Source organism: Drosophila nasuta, chromosome 3 (assembly GCF_023558535.2).
Source record: "Drosophila nasuta strain 15112-1781.00 chromosome 3, ASM2355853v1, whole genome shotgun sequence".
In the NCBI taxonomy this organism is placed as follows: Eukaryota; Metazoa; Arthropoda; class Insecta; order Diptera; family Drosophilidae; genus Drosophila; species Drosophila nasuta.
In genome coordinates, this window is record NC_083457.1 from 11878819 (window position 1) to 11901557 (window position 22739).

A 22739-nucleotide genomic window follows, 5' to 3' on the forward strand; every position below is an offset into this window, starting at 1 on the left:
ATTTAAATCTGTGCATATTAATTTGAACATTAAACATCAGCTAACTGGCTACTTGGTGCCCCTGTTGACATTTGCTTTGCTATCGATGCCGTCGGCCATTTGCAATTGTTGAAACCGGCATCAGTAATTAGCACGAGCTCCAGCTCATTAACAAGTGTGCGTGTAGGTGTCCGTGTATGTGTGTTGCTGCTTTGCGCGCTTTGCAATTCCCTTGCGGCCTCTGCAAATTGCACGCGTGGCATTAAGTTGGCGGCTACCGCTAACTTACAATAGGTAAGTGCATACTATATACATATCCCTCTCTACCGGCCGCTACAAAGTAAAGATGCCGACGCCGCACTTTTTTTTTTTTTTTTGGCAGGCCGCGGCGGCCACTGCCGAAAATGGTCAGCGTGTTTTAGCGGCGCGCTGCTTGTCCCCTTTTTGGGGTTAGGTTGAAAACGCGGCAGCGAAGCGTGAAATTTTAATTGTGCCTTTCGGGGCGTTGTCGTCGTCGTAGTTGTTGTTGTTGTTGTCGTCTAGCTGCATACGCGATCATCGGGCATCCTTCGAACCGAAATAAAGATCTTTGGGGGCTAACACAGCTCATCCAATGCACATTGCCTGCCTCGCTGCCAAAGTTGTTTCATGCCAAAAAAGGTGCAAAAGGCCAAATAGTATTCGGTTGTTTATGTTGTTACAACGCCACGTTGCTGCTGCTGCTGCCGCTGCTGTTGCATTTGCTGTTGTTGTGTTGTTGTTGTTGCAGTATGGCACTGTTGTGTCTTTTAGCCTACAAAAATGCTTATTGGAATTTTGGGTACAGTGAAACAACCACATAGCGGACATTTTCAATATTTATTATACTAATTAATATTTGCTGCTTGTGTAGGATTTATTATGCAAAATATTTAGTTCTTTTTTACAAGAAATATTTTATTATAGGCTTGTCAATAATTGATAAGAACAAACTGAGATAAGTATTGCAAAATTAATTTGAAATTTAAAAAAATTCTTAATTGAAAAATATATTTTTTTTAAATATCTCATTTATCATGAAAGCTCAAATAAATGCTTCAATTACTTCTTCATAAACTATTTTATTTTTATTCCAAGACTACACAACCAAATATTACAACTTCATTTATATAAATGAAAAATGTAGAAATCTGACATTTTTTTCAATATTTCTTTTAAAGTAAAAATTAGAATTTGGATTAGGCTGTAAATTAGGGAATCTTGTACTGTCTGATTCTTTTTTTGTTGTAAATAATATAATTTTACGAATACTTAAAGAAGTTAATTTATTTTCCAATTCAAAACTAGATTAAAAAATAAAATATTTAATTTAATGATATATTTTATTTAATTTTTACAAAATCTATGCGAGGTGTTTGCTTACTTAAACTTTTTTTGGTTAGTTGATTAGCATTTGCAATCGTGATCCTAGGCAGGTTTCACTGTATCAAAAGTGGCACCTGATGTCAACTGCTGCTGCTGCAGTTGCTGCCGCCCGGCTGGCCGTTGTATCAACATCAACATCGACATCATCATACTCAGCCTCATTGGACTGCAGCAGACTCATCTTCAGGCTCAGCCTCAGCTTCAGCTTTGGCTGCAGCTTCTTGAGGGTTTCCACTTCGTTTTGTCGCTGCTTTGTTGCTGTTAATAGCCGCTGCGGGCCAAATCAATTCCATGCAAGTTGTAAGCCCGTCGTCATCGTCATCGTCGTCTTCGTCTTCGTCTTTGGCTATTTTATTGGTTGACAATAAAAGTGAGCCAAGTGTTTTGCTTCCCTCCCTCTGACCGCTGAAACTTGTCCCAGTCTTGGCCACGAACTGTGCACAGCATAATAATTATAATCCATTTTATTTCTAGGCTTTGCTGTGGCAATTCCATCGATCATGCAACACACAGCGGGTCACGTGTGTGCGCTGACCTCTGCCAAAGCCAACAACAACCACTTTTTTTTTGTGCATTGTACGTCAGTCACTTGTGCAACTGTTGTTGTTGTTGTGGTTGATGGCAACTGCACGCCAAGATGCCAAATATCTAATACGCTTCCACCAAAATGATCAAATTCATGGAATTCGCATAAAGCAGCGACCAGGTCGCAGTTCTCTCTTCAATTTCTTTCCTTTTCATACTCTCTCCTCCACTCTCTCTCTCTCTCTTTTGCGTTGTCTTCTTTATCTGCCTGCTGCTCCACCCATTTGCATCTGCCGACTGCGCTGCGTAAAGCAAACAAAAAGCAGCGACAGGTGAATCGGCCGCCCGTCGACTCGCGACTTGCGACTTGCAACGTGCCCCATACGGTCACAGTCCATGCTGTGTTGCTGGATTGGAGGGCAAAGGGGAAGTGGCCAAAAGCAGCGGCTGCTGCGTCTTCGTTTTGGGTTTTTTTGGCGTTCACATGTGTTGAACCGTTTTGCGGGTGGTTCAGGGCGGGGCACAGTTAGCTTACAGTGGGCCGCAGCTTATTGGAAAGCAGTAAAAAAATTGTTTAAGCTCTATTTTAATCAGTTTACATGAAAATTTCATTTTACTTGATTACTTGATGTATATAATTTTGAAATAAATTTTTTTTAGAATTCATAAAAACTTAAGGTATTATTGTGATATTCATTTTAAAAAACAAAGTCGATTAAATCACGTTTGCTGAACTATCTGTTCGTTCATTAGAATTGTTAGAATTCTCGAAACAGTAAATGCTAAATTAGTATATTTGAATTTTGTTTGAATAGTTCTATTATTTACGTAAAGTTAAACAATTTTATTTTAAAAATAGAAAATAACTCTCTAACTATTAATCTTTCAGTTGCCTTGTGGCATCTTCTGACTTTATAAAATATATTATATTATTACTACTAATATAGTATAAATAATTTAGTTTAAAACTGAATTTTGCACAGAGCTAAAAAGATCAATGTATTCTACAAAAATAGAAAATAGCTATGTCAGGCGATTGCTTTTTTGATTTTTTGAATTTTTTTGTTAGAAACGAATCAATCTTATATCCATTATGTTCAACATTATTATTATGTCAACACATTCAAAAATGTATGAAATTCTCTAAGAACCGGAACAAATCTATTGAGAATGTGCGAAATTCCTCAAATTGTTGGCAAATAAACAATAAACAATAACCAATCTTAAGATTTTAACTTCTTTTTTGTTATATTAATAATGTCAGAAATGCCAATATGATATTAGTTATGATAGTATCTTATTTTTCTTGGTATGTAATTTATGCAAAATACTTTGAAGTCTTTGTTTATAACTTTTATAACTGGCGCCCAAAATATTAAACCCGAAAGTATGCTATACTTTTTAATAAACGATGAAAATATAAACTTGCGTATTGTTTATAAATAAATACGCTAATGAGCAAAAAACAAGAGCTTAATATAATAACAAATATATTGTAAAATGTATAGTTGCAAAACTGATAATTTTATTAATTTTCATTTTAAATGTTTTTTTATCAAGTGACTAGAAATTCCAACGATTTTTTTTAGAATTTACAAAGTAGTTTGTGCAAAATGTAATGAACGGTAAAATAGAATGTTATACTTTATTGCGCTGATTTTTATTTAGTGCAATTTTATCAGCTGAAGAATTTGATACTACTTGTATATTCCTTTTTTTTTAGTATGCTAAAACATTTTTTTAATCTTTTGTATTCCATTAAATTTTTCAAATGAAATAATTGTTGTTCAAAATATCGAGCTTCATATTAAAGTCGAGGACACTGTGCGCATTGCTGTCTGCGCATGTGTGTCGTCGCATCACCCACTTTGGCTGTTGTCCGTTGCCTGTGACGGGATCTGGACTCTGCTTAGCCGCATCTGCAGCGACAGCGACGTCGAAGTCGAAGTCATCGGCGACTGTTAAGATCGATCGTCGTTGTGTTTGACCGTTTGCTGCTGCTGCTGCTGCGATGCGGCTGCGGCTGCCGCTTTGGAGGTGACTTCGACTTCGACGTTGTCGTTGCCGTTGTCGATCGATCGCTTGGTCTGCACTGGACTGGGAATCGACTCGTGGCCTGGCCAAGACTCTGTTTGGCCTGTTGTGCCGTTTGTTTTTGCGTTGTGTTGGGCGACCATTACCAGGCTTTGGCCAATTGATGACCAGTTCGATTAGTTGTTGTTGTTGTTGCTGTTGTTAGTGTTGTTGTTGTTGATGTCTTAGCTGGCGGCTTGGTTTGCAGGCTTTAAGTCTTTACACCTTCCTTTATTATTTTGCTATTTATTTTTCGGCTCTTGCTGTTGCTGTTGTTGTTGTTGTTGTTGTTGTTATTGCGGTGCGATGTGTATTTAAATTGCCTGCATAAATATTTTTTTTGTGCTTTTCGTTTCTATTTTTGCAATGCTTTAATGAAGTTTTCTTTTTGCTTTTGCTGCAGTTGTTTTGTTTGCAATATCATAAAATTGTAAATTGGTGAAAATTGTGCACAATTTGTTGGCTCACATACAAATATACATACAGATGGACAAATGCAGATGCATACTCCTTGTCAATTGTTTATAGTTTTGGCGTTTATAACGTCGACCATCTGTTTGACCTGTCTGTTTGGTCTGTCTCTCCGTCTGTCTGTCTGTCTGTCTGTCTGTCCGTCCGTCAGTCTGTCAGCCATGCGATCATTAAATCCGTGGGTTAACTCTCGTCTTGCTGGGCACCACCCATTCCCATGTGTGTGTGTGGAGGTATCATCACGTAACACTAATTAACAGAAAATAACCTGCGCACTTGTTTGTTGTTTAACCCCCTTCTGCCTGCAATCTAAACTTTCCAGTCTCTCCAGTCTGTAGTCTCTCCGACTAGACATAAATTCAAGCCATACTCCCCATTTACTCCCCATCATCCCGACTGTGTGCTCCACCATTACAAACCGCAGTCATAATTAACTTGCAGTCTCTCGACCTCTCGCGGAATAAATACAGATGGGGGAGAGCGAAAAAAAAATTTAATTTTCAGTAAATCACAGCACTACGTTGATCTAGTGTAAGCAGCGGTGGTCTTCGGCTTCAACGAAAAAGAAAAAAACAACAAAAATAAATAAAAACCCTCGAACTCTCTTCAACATTATTAGTTTCAAATGGCTTTAAGGCTTTTTTCTTATTCTCGTCGCAAATCAGCGTAAACTTTAATATATTTGACATGTTGCGGTCATATTCCTGATTCTCTATTTCTCTTTATTGTTTTCTCTTGTTCTAATTACTAAAGTATGTTGACCAGCGATTTTCTCTCGCAGTTAACCCCACACATGTTTCTTACGTTACACCCACCAAAAGGAATAAGAGTTTCTTAGGGTATATGCAATTTGTTATGCACTTGAGCAGTATTTGTTTAGTACTGTCTTTTTTTATTTCGCTCATCAACATAAAATAATAGACTATAGACAATGCGAAATAATTATGAACAATACAACTTTTAATATTCATAAAACATGTATCACTAACGTACAGAGATATCTTTTTTCATTAGAAAGAATTAAGTTGTTTTTACTTACATTAAACCGTTGCTTTAATGTCATTGACGGGAAGGAAATAGATTTCAGTTAGATTCTCATTTTCTAAATTTATGGGGAACCCAATTTTTAAAAGTGTTAGTCTTGATTTGCCCAAAAATTTCATTATTTGTATATTCTAAGAAACAAAAAAAAAATTTGATAATAATTATTGTCTATTTTATTTTTTATTGCAATTAAAGTGAATCTTAATACAATTTTCAGGATCCTGTAGAGCAGAATTTAAAATGTATTGCCCATTTTTACTGTAAAAAAATAAAATCTCAAAACTTCATTGAATTTTTAATATACATAACTCTACAGTATTTAATATTTTAACTTCTATGAACGAATAATTCAAATTTTATAATATTTCTTAGTTTAAATAATATTAATTTAATATTTCAAATAAAATTAATTAGCGTAGAACTTAAAATTATACGATACCTCCTAAACGAAAATAAGCGAAATAAAGTATGTTATGAAGCACAAAGAGTAATGCACAAAATGTTTGGCTCTCCAGCTTTCAAGTAAAGGTAAAAAAGTGTACAAGAAAAATTGAAAAGAAAACTTTTCTTTTACAAAGTTTAAGAACATTGCTAATATTTTTAATGCTAAATTTCGATAATATTCTTATTCTTTTCTATTATTAATTTATGTAGTTTTACTTTAAATAGAAAGCTTGTTCGCAAAGAATTGAATTTTTAATTTGAACTATGTATTTAAAAGATTTTAAAATAAGTTTTAATATATAAATGTAAGTTAGTTAGCATAAAAATATGAATTCGAAATTACGAATTATAATTTATTTATTTTAATAAGTTAACAGAGATTGATTTTTCTCATCTCTTTCTAGTGTATATCGTTTATCGGCTTGAGTTGAACGCTTTGCGAAGTTACTTGTGTTTTTTTTTTGTGGTACTCTTGTTGGCTTGTAAACTTTTATTGGACGAACGGTGAGGCATTTTATGCGGCGCATTGCGCAATGTGCGGCTCGCACAGTGGGGCACCGACGCGTCTTATGGACAACGCAATTAATTGCTACATTTTCCAAAGGAAAATTATGAACTAACATCAATTAGGACGCGAATAGACATAGGATAAGACGACTGTGCTGCTGCTGCTGCTGACTCCGACTCTGACTCCGACTCCGACACCGTCTTTGGTCTTTGGGCTTTGGGGGCTCCAGACTGCGACCATGTGGCTTTGGCTGGCCAAGAAAAAAAAAGGCTTAATGATTCAGGCTTTTTAATAGGCCATAAAATCTCAAAATCGGTATTGCATCGTACCATCGCGTTGCCCGAACATATTTCACATGTTTTTATTATTTTGGTGAAATTTTACCAACTCATTTTATCGCTTATTTTTGCTATGTTTGTCATTATGCCTTCTTGAGATTTTGTTGCCACAGTTTGCCACAGTTGTTCCCATCTGCCACATGTGGTTTTATTTGCCAAGCAACATGCCAAAGTTGAGACATTTATAATTGACAGATGTCAACAAGGGATTACGGCACATTTGCATAAAACTCGCGCCATGTCTGCGAAAAATATTTCAGATTATCGATGAGACATTGTCAGATCGGAATTATTTTTAGTGTATAATTATAAATTACTAGTACTTTGTGGCTTCTTATTTTCTTTGTTGTTACTTTGCTAAGTCACAAAATGAACAGTATAAATTATATAGAAATAAAATATGCTTTCATTTCAAGAAAATGCTAAGGATAATATTGCAACATTCTGATTATTTAGCATGTTTATATATTTTTTAAATCCGTTTTCTGTTTAAATGAATACTTTTGAGTCCAGAGATTATTTTGCTTTCAATTCAAACAAATGCTAAAGATAAAATTACAAAGTTCTGATTATTTTTAAATACTATGTATTTTTATTTTATATTTTTTTAAACTATGTAGTTTTCTGTTGAACAGAATAGTATGAAGTTTTTTTTGAGATTCTGAACTTACAACAGCTTATATAATTTTAGAATATTATATAATCCTTTTCCCTACACTTACATAACAAATAAATATTTATACACCAAAATATTTATATTTTTTTGGATGAGTTTCGGATTAAAACTCATTGGGATCCTTATTTTTATGTCATTCTTATGTTGCTAATTCGGATTATATCATAATATATTATAATATATAATCTTAGTCTTAGAATGCGGATACGCTAAATTAAATATATTCAATTTTATTTGGTGAAATAATTTGTCATAATTTAATAAATAATCGTTGTTCTCAGTTAATTAGTAAATTCAGTTCAGTTTCAAATCACCGAAACGTAAATCGCGTTAATCACTTTGGGGATTTTTGGGTTTGACCCACAAAATACCATAAAAATATATAAATCTACGTAAAATTATGAGCTCACCTCATAAAAATAACTAACGCCAAAATCAAAGGAATTTCCAATGTGATGTCGAACAGTCCCAAATTCCAAACGAAAACACATTTTTTTTGTTCATAATTATGATGATCGTCAGCGTCATCATCATCATAATCATGGTGCGTGGCAAGTACCGCAAATCTCGAGCATCATTTGCATACTTAATTAATTCAACGTTTGCTGAGCCAAAGCGATAAATATGCAGCTAAAAAAAAAAAACAAACGAACGAACGAAGCCAACAGACAGTATGTACTCTAATTTGGTTGTCAAAACGGCATCAGTTTTAAATATTCCCAAAAAAAGTAAGGCAAACCAAATCCAATTCCAAGAAGAGATGACTAATTCAATACCCTGTTATCAGATGGGAATTTATGATCTACCAAGTAAATAAATTCATTAAAATTGAGTACATATTTCTGAGAAAAATAATTAGATCTGAATTGCTTTAAGTTTTGCTGTAAAATTAGGCTTTTTAATGTAATAATTAGAGTTTACGTTAATTTTAGTATTTTTACTAGGTAATAGTATAATAGTATACAAAATATGTTAAACATGATTTATTTGAAAAGAAACTTAAACTTTAATTACTTCTCATGATTAGAATAGTATATATAAATTAAAATATTTATATATGTAAATAGTATAATGAATGAATAAATAGTATATAAAATATATTAGATGTAATTTGTGTAAAAATAACTTAAACTTTTATTACTTTTCATGATAATAAGAGTACATATAAATTTTAGTATTTATATAGGTAAATAGTATAATCATTGAATATGTAGTATATAAAATATATTAAATATGATTTAATTGAAAAGAAACTTCATCTTTAACTCTTTTGATATTAATTTATTTCTTTAATTACATTTGTCACTCGTCGAATATAATCTGGGCACAGCATGCTCCACCAAATTTAGCTTAATTTACAGAGTATGCGAAAAAAATACAACAACAAATTTAGTTAACCGTCTAACGACACAGGCGCCAAATGTTTTGCCTATTTAAAAGTTAATAAAATCATATTATCTACAAGATTTATTGGTTCAATGGCTGCCGAAACAAGCTGAAAACACGTAATACACAACACAATAACAACAAACCGAATAATAACAATAAAATATAAGCACACACACATACACACAAAAATCAAACGAAAAAAAATCTTGAAACTCGAGCGAAAACTATGCGCTTAAAATATATAAATTTTAATTAGTGCGCGACAACGAGTTGAGAGCGATATTTGAGAGCTCTATGGGAAGAGGAAGAAGTAGTCGTAGTAGTCTCGTAGTAGTAGTATAACAGATCAAGATCAAGATCGAAACGTAACGAAACCAAAATCCAGATTCGGGATCGTGGCAAGTTGTTCATACGTTAGTTTGTTGGCATGTTTCACTAATTAAGCCAAAATGAGCGCGTGTTTGTTAGCTGCTTTGCTTCTCTTCTCGTTGCCTTTGCATGATCTTTAATAATTTTCAAGAAATATTTGTGGCATTCCCCAAACACACAAAGATCTGATCAGCAAAAGATCTCAGCTCTGTTCTCTTTGGGGATTTGAGATGATATCCCGCAGTGTGAAATATTTTTTTGATGAGAATTTATCATTGTGGTCGATGCAGTCAGGCAGCAGCCTGCCAACACCCAATGCTCCTCTCTCTCTCTCTCTCTCTCTGCTCTTTTTTTTTTGTGTAGCTCCTTTTTGGTCTTCTGTCGATCATAAATTGGTGCAACACAAGAGGTCTGCTAGTGGCTCCTTCGGCAGTCTGCAGTCTACAGCTGATAAGCATCTCTCAACCTGAACTTGACTTGAACCAAGTTGGCTGCTGATTACTTGCTGACTGTCGCCTTGGCCTTGATGAGGATCATGATTTGATGGCATTGCCCAGATCTCAGACCCCAAAGCAGACAACCAACCAACCAGCAACGAGATTCCTCGCGAGTCTCAGACCCCAGAGGTGAGGTTGCAAGTTGCATGTTGCATGTTTAGTGTTCTACCTGGCGCTTGCCGCTTGTTGCCCACTCAAATTTCATTAGCTCCCCATGTGCTACTTACGAGTATACCAAATAGTACTTGATCATTTTGCTTTTGATTGGCCATCGCGATAGCTGCACTTGATCTATGACCAACTCACTTTCTCTTTATCGCTTTAGCTATTTGACTTTTGTGCTTTGATTCACTTTAATTTCAACTATAAGCCATTTGGTATTATAGCCCATTTTTATTGATTGAATGTTGTCAACATTTAGCCTCCTTGACTTTGAATTATCTATGCCAAATTAGCCATTGGTGAATGTAATATTCCCACACTTTGCAAGGTGGCCAACATTTTATTGTTTTTAGTCATTTTTTATACCCGATACCCATAAAAAAAAGGGCAATAACTTTGTGTAACTGGCAGAAAAAGGCATGTCAGACCTTCTAAAGTATATGTTCTTGATGATATAGTTTGTCCGTTTGTCTGTCTGTGCGATAAGATAGAAATTGTTGAAGTTATTGAAGTATTACTTTTGTATGGAAACTGGCTCTTAGATGCTTTGCATGAAAATCTGGTATATTTCAACTTTATGATGGTATATTTTGAGTGTAATACTAAGTATACAAAATATATCATTCGGCTTATGTTAGTATTTTTGTGATAAACATATTACAGGTATCTCAAAGTCGAGCACACTCGATTGTAGCTTTTCTACTTGTTAGCATTAAATTATAGCAAATTGAGTCTACACTTTCGTCTTTGTTTGAATGAGTTATGTTTGGGTAGTTAATGGATCAAGTGGATATTGATTAATTGCAGGAAGCTGATGTTGGTTTTTGTTACTTTACTTTTACTTCTTTTTAAAAATGTACTAGATATTAATATAGTCATGTGATGTTCAATTTTCTATTCAATTTTATTGTCTCCATGTCTTTGAAGTTGTCTTCCTGAAGTTTTCAGGTGAAATTTGCTTTCTTTACTTTTGTATTTTAGAATATTTGTATTAAAGTTATAATTTAATTTCTTTACAACTTTACAACAACTAGACCAGGAATACAATTCAGATCTTATTTCTGTTGATTACATGTTACATTTTTTTGAATGCTGTATGATTCGTATTTTAATAATTTTCCCTTTCCATTTTACATTTATGTTCAATGTGTATATTACCCACTCTTTAGAGTGTTTCTGATTATTTCACAGTTCAATAGCGAAAGTAAATCAAAGTTTTCTTTAAAGATAAGTTGTTATCTCCTCAACTATTTCAATTTGCCTTAGTTAACTTTTCGAACTTTGCTCACTTAACTGCAAAAGTTTCTCCGTCCTTTCGTATTTGGCGCTTTATTTAGCAATTTAATAAATTTTATTGCATATTTCGCAACTTAATCAAGCGTACTATAGAATTTAGTCATAAATTATGCGCTTCATTGCACTAAATCAAGCCACGTGCATTATTGAGTTGGTAGCAAGGGAGTTCAAGAGTGCCAAAGGGGGTGAAGGGAGGGGTCGTCAAGGGTGTGAGGGGAAGGCAGCACACAAAATGCAAATCCAATTAACACTTATTGCGCTTCATTATGCTAAATGCACAATGGCTAAAATCACGCCCCTAATTGCCAAATCAACAACAACAGCAACAACAGCAACTGCAACACTAGCAACAGCAACAATGACTGTTGGCCATGTTCCGTTTAGGCCCGAACTGCAGTACAGTTCATGGCAATTGAGTTTTGTGGTTGTTGCTATTGCAGTTGCTGGTGTTTATTTATATGCATTTCATATGAAAATTTCGCTTTTTTTTTGGTGCTATGTTAATAAATTGTGCGAACTGTGGAAATTGTGCTTTTTCCACGCAATATTCTCACACTTTTCCTCACACTCCACGGGTGCGACACCTGCTGTTCGGTCCAGCGATTTATCAGTTGGCTGCTTAAACGCACATCCATTATCCCTGCACAAGTTGCCACACAAAAAAAACTGAGGGGAAAAAAGTGTAGTCTTTTTTTTTGTGTTGGCCTCTGGCTAACTGGCTACCGATGTGCCAAGGCGTCTTTTGGCCAGGCCAAAGACTAGAGATGCGAAGTCTCGCGCTTGGACCGGGCCAATTCGCCTTGGCTTTTTTAAGCCTTTAATTGAACAATTTGTAACAATCATGTGCACAAAATAGCGCAACAATTTGGCTTAAATAGTTTTCAATGAAGACGAAACCGCAAAATTAATGCGAGCCATTAAAGTTGGCCAAATCGCAGCTCACAGCTCACAGCTCTCAGCTCGTATTCAATTCGTACTCATTGCCAAAACCAAACCATAAAGTAGAACAATGCGTTGAGCTGGCGCATTTACCGCGACTTTTATAAGCTGAAATTGCCATTGATTGTGTCGCTCGGTCAATAGATTTAGGCTTTATCAATCAATTATGTGTGGTTGAGATAATGATTATGTACAGCGCAATAATAGTTGGGTTTTTTTAAATCTTTAAAATAAGTATATGTGCAATTAATGTATGTAAATGGTTATATGTTAATATACTAATATTGATAGTAATAAAAAGAATTGGCACCATTTATAAGAGGTAAAAGTATCTACAAAGTCCTCATAAATGTATATTTTTTTTAGAAATTTAATATTTAAGAGTAATACAAAGAATTGAAACCAGTTTGTAGAGGAAAAAGTTCTATATCTCCAAAAATCTCATAAGTGTATATAATTTTCTTAATTTAATATGTAGTTCTATACCAAACATACATATATTATAATAGAAATATTGAAAATAATTTAAAGAATTGAAAGAATTTAATTGTGAATTCTTAGAATTTGTAGAATATCTACTAAAACTTCATAAGAGTATATATTTTTTAGAAATTTAGTATTTTGTTCCATACTGAACTTATTAAAATACAAATATTAAAAGTAACAAAAAAAATTGAAACCAATTATAAGAGTTTGTAAAAGCATCTACAAAAACCTTATATTTTTCTAACCGTTTAATATTTAGTTCTCTACCAATCCTCTTATTATGGGAAGTGATGACTTAAGATATTTATTTTCAAAGTATTATAAATAGTCCGATAATATTACCTATTCATTGTATGTTGTTATAATATTTACGTACACATTTCGTCTTTTAGATTATATTTCATTCATACTTAACTCTCCCATTCTGAGTAACTCCACCAACTCAATCAATTTGTCCCGTCGCCTCAGCCTTAAAATCCCAACCAGGAAATCGCACCACATTTAAATTTTCTGATCGTCTGTGGATCTTTCCTCTCCCCCTCCCTCTTTTCCACCCGCACCCAAAGTAACTACAGCGTGATCTTCGCTTGCGTCTTGTTGTTGTTGGGTCTGTCGCGAGTCTCTTATTTTGTTATATTTAAGAGGGTAATTTGTAAGCCTGTCTAGTGACTGGCTTTTGAATAATTGACAGCGATAAGCAATCGCATTGCGCTGACATGTTTCACGCATTACAAAATCCAATGAGCTTGCCGTTCCATTGCCTTTTCATTCCATTCCAATTCGTTGTGTTTCAGTTTAGTTTCGTTTTTGGTTTTTTCTTTTTGGTTCCGTTTCGCATCGTGTTGGTGGCCTCCTCACACACACACACACACACAGCTTGGTTCTCCCTCTCGTTATGTGTCTGTCTCTTTGTCTGTCTGTTGGCACGCGAATTTCACACCATTTCCAATTACGTATACGACGAGGAGAAGAGAGAGAGACAGGGAGGGAGGCAGGCAGAGAGCCTTCTGAGCGAGAGGAGGCTGGCAGGCAGGCACTTGTTTGCTGGCTGCCTATGTAAACACGCTCCACCTACTTGCCAGCCCCTAAAACCATTTTGTGAATTTGATTAATAAAACCTCGCAACGCGCAACAGATGCAACACAGCTGATAAGCGGCAACGTATAAGCTTACCTAGCACCACCAACCAGGCAATGCAGGGCAGTGTAGGGGCGGGGGGCAGGGCATGCAATGCACTGTGAGAATAGGTTCTAAATGGTTCCAAAGAATATTATTAAGTTTACCAGCATAACGTAATCTTTCTTTTTTGAATTGCGGTCCCACTAAATGAAATAATAGGTGCATATTATTTATTATTTATTTACTTTAACTTTGTAATATTCATTCATTTAAGAGAAGTGATATCAGTGCATCACAATATAAAACTAATTGAAAACTTACAACATGAATAGATATACTTTTATTTTACCTTTTTTACGATACAAATAAACATTAAGGAAATTTATATTATTTTGTTAAATATTTATCAAACAAACTAATTCCTGATTTTTTCTATTTTGTCATTGGAATAATAGTCGTAAAACATGAATTTTTTTGAATTCTAAATTTCATTTTCTTAATATATAAAATTTTTAAAAAATTTGTTTGTAAATTATTTGTTAAACTTGCTAGTAGTTTCAATAGCAAATCAAATGAACAATATTTTATTATATATTTTTTTAGTAAATTCGCTTTTAATTCTAAAAAGAAAAAGTTCATCTGTTTTCTCTGAGTGTAGCGAAGGAAACCAGAACCAGCTACTTTTGCTGGGTTCTCAACTTCAACTGCAGCGACGTGTTCTTCTTCTCAACGTCAACCGTGTTGTGTGTGGAAAGCTAATCTTTCAATTATAGACAATTTGTCAAATGACTTACAGGCAACAATAACAACAACAACAACAACAACAGCAACAGCAACGAGAAGAACCACAAGAGGAGCAACAACAAGCCGCTTGTTGTGTTTCTCCCGCTTTTTTCTTCTTTTATCCCCCTCTCCCATGGTTTTTTGGTAGAGGGGTGCAGCCGGCATTGGCATCGACATCGACATCGACATCGGCAGACGACGATGTCGACAACGCCTGACGTAAACGAAGTCGTCGGCGCTCAATCATAGACCCATTTATAGGCGTCGAATTACAAGAACAAACTAATCGAAATCATTTATCACGTCCATGGGGCAGTTGTTACCAGAGGCCAGGCTCCACTCGTTTCATGTTCGCTCCATCTCGTTTTGGGTTTGGGGACGGGTCCAGCAATCAGCACCTATTGTCAGAGAGCACTGCGACCCGACCTACTCCTCCTACTCGGTGGACAAGACTCCAACTCCGACTCCGACTCCAACTTCGACTTGGATTCAGGTTGAGTAATATGATTAATTGGTAAATTATTGGAACTGAAAGGTGGCCTCTTTTGTTGTCGTCGTCGTCGACGTCTTTGAGTCGTATGAAAAGCAAGTCGAGTGCACTCTACTTGAGATACATTTCCTTTATGTTTTATCGGTCTGTTTTTTTAGATGCTGGCCTATAGCATGTGGGCTAATCGTGGGCGAGCGTTTTGCGTGTGACTTTACAATGGTTTCCCATCATTTTTCAGTGCACATGCTGGCGATAAATGATGCAACTAGATATGTATCAAGTTTACTAAGTGGAAATAAACGAATCTTAATACTTTGCTTATGAGTTATAATTCTAGAAGAATCTTGTTTAATTTATAACTCTGCAAATTCTATTTCAGCCTTTAAAGAATTTTTTTTCTTTTTCATCATCTTTGATGATGTATCTAGATATATATCAAGCTTACTAAGTAGAAATAAACCAACCTGAAGTATTAAGGTTTTTTAGAGAAGGATTTGATTAGAAAATATAATTCTAGAAAATTGGTTCATTCGCGTTAATATAGGTACAATAAAAATATTTTAAAATATATTTGATTTTTAAGCTTGACGTTGTAGCTTAATATGTTTTGACTTTGCTAAATAAAAATTGAATATTTTCCTTAATCGCAAGATTTGCTTAAGAGCTATAAAATAAAGAAATTTGAATTTTTGTCTCTTGTAGAACTAACGAACTTTTTATGAAAAACGTTTATAAATTATGAATCCTTAAAGATACTTTTGAAGATTCTTCACTGTTTTTCTTTCTTAATTTATAAAGGTATTTAGTTAAATTTTACAGAGCAAATTATGAAGAGATAATTCGGTATAAATAATATTTACTATATAGGGAATAAATTCCCCTAATTCATGACAAATTTCCCCACAGAATTTTGTGTACAATTCGGTAAAGAATTCCTTTATGAACAAATCGATTTGCGTTACTGATTTTGATTTGTAATACTGTCAATAATCATATAATTGTTTCATCTTTTTTCCTCTCAGCTTTCCCTATTAACTCCATTTAACGCTGCATGATTGGCAGATTCACAAATTATCAAGAAGTGCTCAATTCGATGCATGTTATGCAAATGCAATTCCTTAATACGCAATCTGTCTCAATTAATTTGTGCATTTCATTACGGGACTCACTTTGGGTCTGACAACTTTATAAAGTCATCCAAATGCAAATGCGAAAATGGAAAGAAGGCAAATGGATTGCAGCTCCAATTTGGCATCGCACATCAATTTGCGGGCCAATTCTCATTCCAATTTCAATTCGATTGCCGAATACCGAATCGGAATCCGAGTCTGAAACTGAATCCGAATCCAAGTCCATTGAATGCGATTGAGCGACGCGTCGTCTACCGACAGTCGCTCTCTCTCTCTCTCTCTCTCTCTCTGTCTCTTGAGATACCCCCCACTAATTGCTGGCAATTTGTTACATGCCACAGGTACGAGATCGTACGTTGTATATGTATCCATCCTAAAGAAACTCTGGTCCACGGGGCGTTGCTGTAATGAAATTTAATTATGTTGTATATCAACTTATTTGCATATCAGCCAGAAAGGTTTTTTTCGTATTTTTTTGGTACGGAATAAGAAAAAAACAGCGAGATAACGAGCCAGAAGACACACTCAAAAGCGAGTTAAGCATTGGATGAGTTTCCTCTTTAAGCTTATGCATGCTTCATACACTGACAAAAGGCTAGTTTAATTAACTGATTAGATGTGTAACGAAAGCTAAGGGAGTCGCTTAAAGAGTAAAGTTCAGTAAAGCAAGGATTAAGTAAGGGAATTATTCTTTAGCCTCAGTGAACATAGTTTGTTTTAGTGTTAAATTGTTTTTGGTATTAAATATGTAGATTAAGATGAAAAGTAAATGAAAAAAGAATAAGTATAAGTATATTATATAAGAAATAAATCCAAAATTTCATAAATGATTTGTGCTAGTTTTCATAATCGTAAAATATCTTTTAGTCGATAGTTTAATACATGAATTGTTCAAGTTTTTTTAATCTCTTAACTTACTTTGAAAGTGTGTGAAATATTCGCTAGCAAACGGAAATTGAAAATCTTTTGCTTTCGTCTTGTTTTTGCCACTGAACATTAGCATACAAGTCGAATGCGAGTGTCGACTAACAGCTAAAGCAGATACTGTATCTCGAACCACAAAATTTGTTTTAATTGCCGTAGTGCCAAAAATTAGATTTCATGTGCAAAAATTCTAATCTAAAGGTTTACTTTTGTGTGTTTGTGAGTAGTTTTTCGTAAGTTTCGCGCACCCATTTCCCAGATATTTAGCGTGTTGAGCGGAAATAGTTTGTACATAGTAACAACCAGAACAGCAGCAACCAGCAAAAGTAACAGCAACAACAACAACATCAACAACAATGAGAATAACAAGCAACAGATATAACTGTGCGTTGACCTTTTTAGGCAAAAAAAAAAATAAGGGGGCCTTTGATAAATGTGCAACATTTAGACGCGATTTGGGGCCAAGATAAGTAAATTTTTTGTGCCTTCTTTTTTTTTTTTGGGTTGAGTTTTGCCCAAATGTTGGTACACAACAATTTTCAACTGCCGCTGCTTGTTAAATGTTTGTTTTAAGCATTTTTAATTGCTTTAATTATTTATTGTTTGGTTTTGTGCGTCTCGACGCGACGCAACGTCGGCAGCTTCCCGACTGGGCGCCAAAAGACTTAGGCAACGAACTTGGGTTGGCTGCGCTAACAATTTGTACGGCAAAAGGCGACTTGGCAAAACAGTCGCAAACATCTTCGCTGTTGGAAGTGCGGCGCGGATTTCAATCAATAAATCAATCAATAATTGTGAAAGCTGCAGCCAATGTTCCAGCTACGGCACCAGCTTCAGCTTCAACTTCAGCTTCAGCTTCCAGCTACAGTTCCAAGCTTTTCAGCTCCATCTGTCCGTCCATCATTCATACGCATATTTCAATTAACATTCATGCGTCGCGTTTTTCCCGTTTGGTTCCCAGCTGTCAGCCTCTGGAACAGCCTTTATTGATGGCACCACTAAGTCCGTTTTTGTTTTTTCTTTTCGTTGTTGTTGTAGCTGCTGTTGCTGCTTTTGTTGTTGCTTTTGTTTTTTGCGCCTATATAACAATTACATTTTGTCAGCTTCAACTGCGAAACGGTAGCTGAAGCCAGCGGGCACTTCAAGCATTAAGCCAAGCCAACCAACAACCACCCACCTTCAATCGTTAGACAAACAATGCTGCGGTCTCACAACGATTTCTCGCTTTACTCTCTTTGCTCTTTGCATATTCGGCAATCACATGTCTGACAAAACCCTTTTATGTGATCATAAGTAAGTCTTACGAGGAACTTTCTTAAACGGGTATTTCGAGTTTTCAATGCTGCTTGTGAAAATTCGAAATTTTATTTGAGTGGATAGCCTCATTTATTTTTCAATATTACAAATATGAATAATATGGAAAAATAATGAATAATCCTAAAAATATTCTCAATGTTAGAAATATGATAAAATTTATATTTTAAAATATTTTTATTATTATAAATATGAATAATATTGAACAAAGTTAAAAAAATATTCTTAAAATTATAAATCTCAATAAAAATATTTAGCTTTTTAGTTAAGATATTAAATTTTTAAAATTTTTAAAAAGAATTAGATTAGATGTGAATATCGTCAAGTTTAATACAAATTGTACTATTTTTATTTATTGCTTAATATAATTTGTAATGGTATATAATTTAGAAAGTGTGTATAGCAATTAAATGTTCTTAAGTTTTTCATAATATTAATGAGTCTGAACCATTTTTTGTTACTTTTATTTTGCGATTTTTTTACTTCTTGACTTCAATATAATATTTTGCATATTATCTGAGATCTTCCATATGAAATGTAATCTGCATGAAAAATTTAACGCATTTCGCTTTACATTTCAATTATTATTCCATTTAATTCCTTCTAGTTCTATATTTTTTATATACATATAATTTTTTTATAAAGATATATTTTATTTTTATTAAATTTTTTCTTTCCAATCTTTTAATTTATCACTTTATTTTGCATATTATTTGAGATCTTTAATATTATAAAATGTACTAACAACGTAAAAGAAAACTAACAGTGTTTTTCATTTTGAATAATATGCCAATCCTCTTCCCCTTTATCTTTGTAATCGTATAGTATTTGTATAATAGATTTAGCTATGCTTTGTTACTCTCTTGTTAGGAGAGCATGTAAGATTCGTCTTTGCGGCTACTCTCTCCCTCGGATCTGTCTAAAATTTTGACATTTTTGTTAAGTCATCAACGCGGACGACGGGACGCAGACACAGAGTTGTTGTTGTTGGTGTTGGCTGTTTGGTTTGCTGGGTTGTTACCTGTGACTGATTAATTTGGCTATTATGGCATTTGGCTTTTTATGCGCACTGCCCCCAAAGTTAGCCCTCTGCTCAGCTCCCTGCAATCGTCTCTGCGCCCGTCTTTGGAGCCCCGCCTTTGATCGTTGGCTGCGTCTTCCGATCGATTCGTTTCGATCTTCTTCTGCTTGTAGCACGTCAAATATTTTTGTCGGCTTCGACTCATAATAGCCCCAGTTAATTGCTAATAGCCAACGGTGCAGATTTCTATGTCAGGCCACGTCAATGTGGTTTTCAAAAAATGCTGCTTGTGGTGCTTATTAAAGTTAAGATTGTTATTGTTGTTATTCCTATTGCTGCTGCTGTTGTTGGTCTCATAAATTTCGAATTTTTGTAATTTGCGTTCCGCGTTCCATGCGATGCCATGCCAAGCCATGCAAATGTGCATGACGCTCGTTTCGGTTACAGTTTGATGATAACAAATTCATTGACCCAAAAGGTTTCTCATTACGTACGCCTCATATTTTGAATTTATTTTAGTTCCCAGTGAACAGATATTTTTTGTTTTTGTTTTTGTTTTTTTCGCTTCTTGTAGCTCTGATCTCTTAATTGCATGCGATTCGAAATTTCTACGCGCTCACACAACATTTTGGTGAAATTTTTATGATTGTTTTACATACCCTATAAACAGCAAAATGGTGGAGTTGACGATTCACTCTATTCGCTAAAAATAGGTATGCTAATAAGTATTAGGGTGACATCTTTGTATCACTACCAGCGATTTTAGCAATAATATGTGAAAAGAAAATAATGATACAAAGTTAATACAATATTTTTTAAATCGTAATACTTACTATCGATTTAGCTAGAATATGTTAATTTAGTTTTGGTTATATAATTTATTATTTATATTACATTATATTTTTTTCTAATAGAACTTAAGGTTTATTTTTAAGAATACTATTTTACTATGGATTGTCTAACAAATATATGCTAAATGCTGTCATTATATTGATGTTATTCTAATATTTATTTATTTACTATCTATAGCGATTAACGATAGTATGGGAATTTATATTACTTACACAAACATTTTAGCAAGAACATTAGATATTATTTTTTATATATAACATAGGGTTCAAATTGATTTAGAGATAATGTTTATATTATATTATATTATATTCATTTTTATATACTTAAATGTTTTTTTCTCAGCATGATTATTTTACTATCGATTACATAAAGGAATAAGCTTTTGCTTTGATTTTTTCTTTAGCTACAGGGTATCTACTAGTGAAGCTAGCTTTAACTATTTGTTTTAAATGTGTTTGCGGGGTGCGGCTTTAAGGTTTCTCGTGGCCCCCTGTTTCAAGATTTGGAAACGTATATAATTAAATCATGCAAAAATAAAAGATAGCAGCATAAAGAAATTCATATCGATATGTAGGTGAATATGGACATACATACATATGTACATATGTATGTACATATATAGTCTGTGCCTGTGTGGATTTGGAAGGTTTTGCAGTCGGGTAAATGTTAAATTTAAAATCACTTCATTTGTCAGTGGCTCGCCAGGTTGCAATTATCGTAAAATTTTATGAGCTGCTCCACTTTATGCGCAACGTCTGCCAATGGAACGCGATGTCTGGCAACGCTTAAGCGCTGAAATTATGGCAAGCAAACAATAAAAAACGCATAAAGCTCAAAATAATCCTTACAAATATTTTTGTTTCGTTTTTTTTCGGAATTTTCTGTTGATGTTGTTGTTGGTGCTTCTCGAGCGTAAATCACGACGGGGCACAAATATTTAGTATTAATATCGTAAATTGTCACAAGTTGGCCCCAATTTGCCCGCTGTGTTATAAATTTGCATGCCAGAGAGAAACTCACAGATTCCAGCTGCAGGTGTGAGTGGGACAGCGAGAGAGATAGTGTGTGTGTGTGTGTGTGTGTGTTGAGGGAATTTACTTGGCTTGTGGGCGTCTTTGTGAATGCGTGCGAGCAAATTGAGTTCTAATGGCAATGGATAAATACACATGTACGTATATCGTAAGTGTATTTATATGGATTGTTTGTGTGTGTGTATTTGTGCAGCTCTCTCAATATTTCTTCAAGTTTGCGCATTTTCAATTAGACCTCTGAACTCTCGACTCGCTCGCTCGCTTGCTGCCTACTCCCTCTTCTTGTCCCTCTCTTACACACCATTTTTCGCTCTCTCAGTGACCAGTGCAAGTCGCGTTTATAGTGCGTCTCTGACAAGTTTTTGGGGAGGCTGCGAAGGAGGACGACAAAGAGGAATTGAGTGGGGTGGCGAGAGGAGAGGAGAAGAGAGGAGGCACTAAACTGCTTGTGTTTCGAATATTTTAATGAAGTCCATTGAAGTTTGTGCGAACGAAATTGCATTTATAAGCCATGCTTAGACTTTTCTTAACTTTTTTTTTTATGTTGCTGTCAGTTTCTGTTGTTGTTGTTGTTGGTGTTGTTGCTGTTGGGGCTGTAACCAGCGCGCGTTTATTACAATCTAATGAAGTCGAGCCTGCCACTTAACGGTTGTTAAAGAAACACAAGCAGATGGTAGGCAGAAGCGGCAAAAGAGGTGGAGGAGTAGGAGGTGGCGCTGTTTTTCTGCTTTTCAACTATTTTAGACTTTTCATTTTTGTTGTTGTTGTTATTGTTTTTTCGGCTTTCGTTACGCAATTTTCAGCTGGAGCAAATGAAGCGTTAAATTTGACTGTGGCCAGCGGCAAACTGCCTGCTAGACGGCCAGACTGTCGGGACTATTAAGATATGAGTATCAAATTTATTCCATATCATAGGAAATCGATATTTATATAGCCATAAATATCAATCAATTGAATTATGCGATCATTAGACTGCAATAGTTGAGATTATTTGCGATTATATTAATTAATTTTCGAATAAAGATGCCTTACAAGTGCTGTGCTGGTAATTCGATAAGCGATAAACTAGTCGATATACATATATTCGAATTGGTGTGAGTTCATGTTTGCAGAGAGAAAGTCTGCAATGAATGGACTGTGACTAATCGATAAGTGATCGATATATGAGCGTATTTAAATCATTTCTAAAAAGTTCACTAGAGATTTGTTACTGTTAGTTAGTTAGACTACTGTATAGGTAAGGCTATGAGAAATATTCCATTTTAAATAATGGAGTTGTTAATAAAGTGTACAGCATCTCGTATATGAATGTAATAATTAATCGATATTTATCAACATAATAGCAATGACAGCAAATTATCGATCATCGAACAATTTTTTAGCAAGAAAAAGCTTTATTTTCAAAATATATAGAGCATCTTAAGCTATTGATATCGTATTTCGATATGTTATCGATACTAACAATTGATCGATTA

At 34.6% G+C, this 22739-nt stretch overlaps 1 long non-coding RNA gene across 1 annotated transcript in view; it reads left to right on the top strand.

Annotated features, from left to right (window-relative positions):
* Positions 1–22739, top strand: part of LOC132792180 (uncharacterized) — a 241947-nt gene that overhangs the window by 11407 nt on the left and 207801 nt on the right. The window lies entirely within an intron of this gene.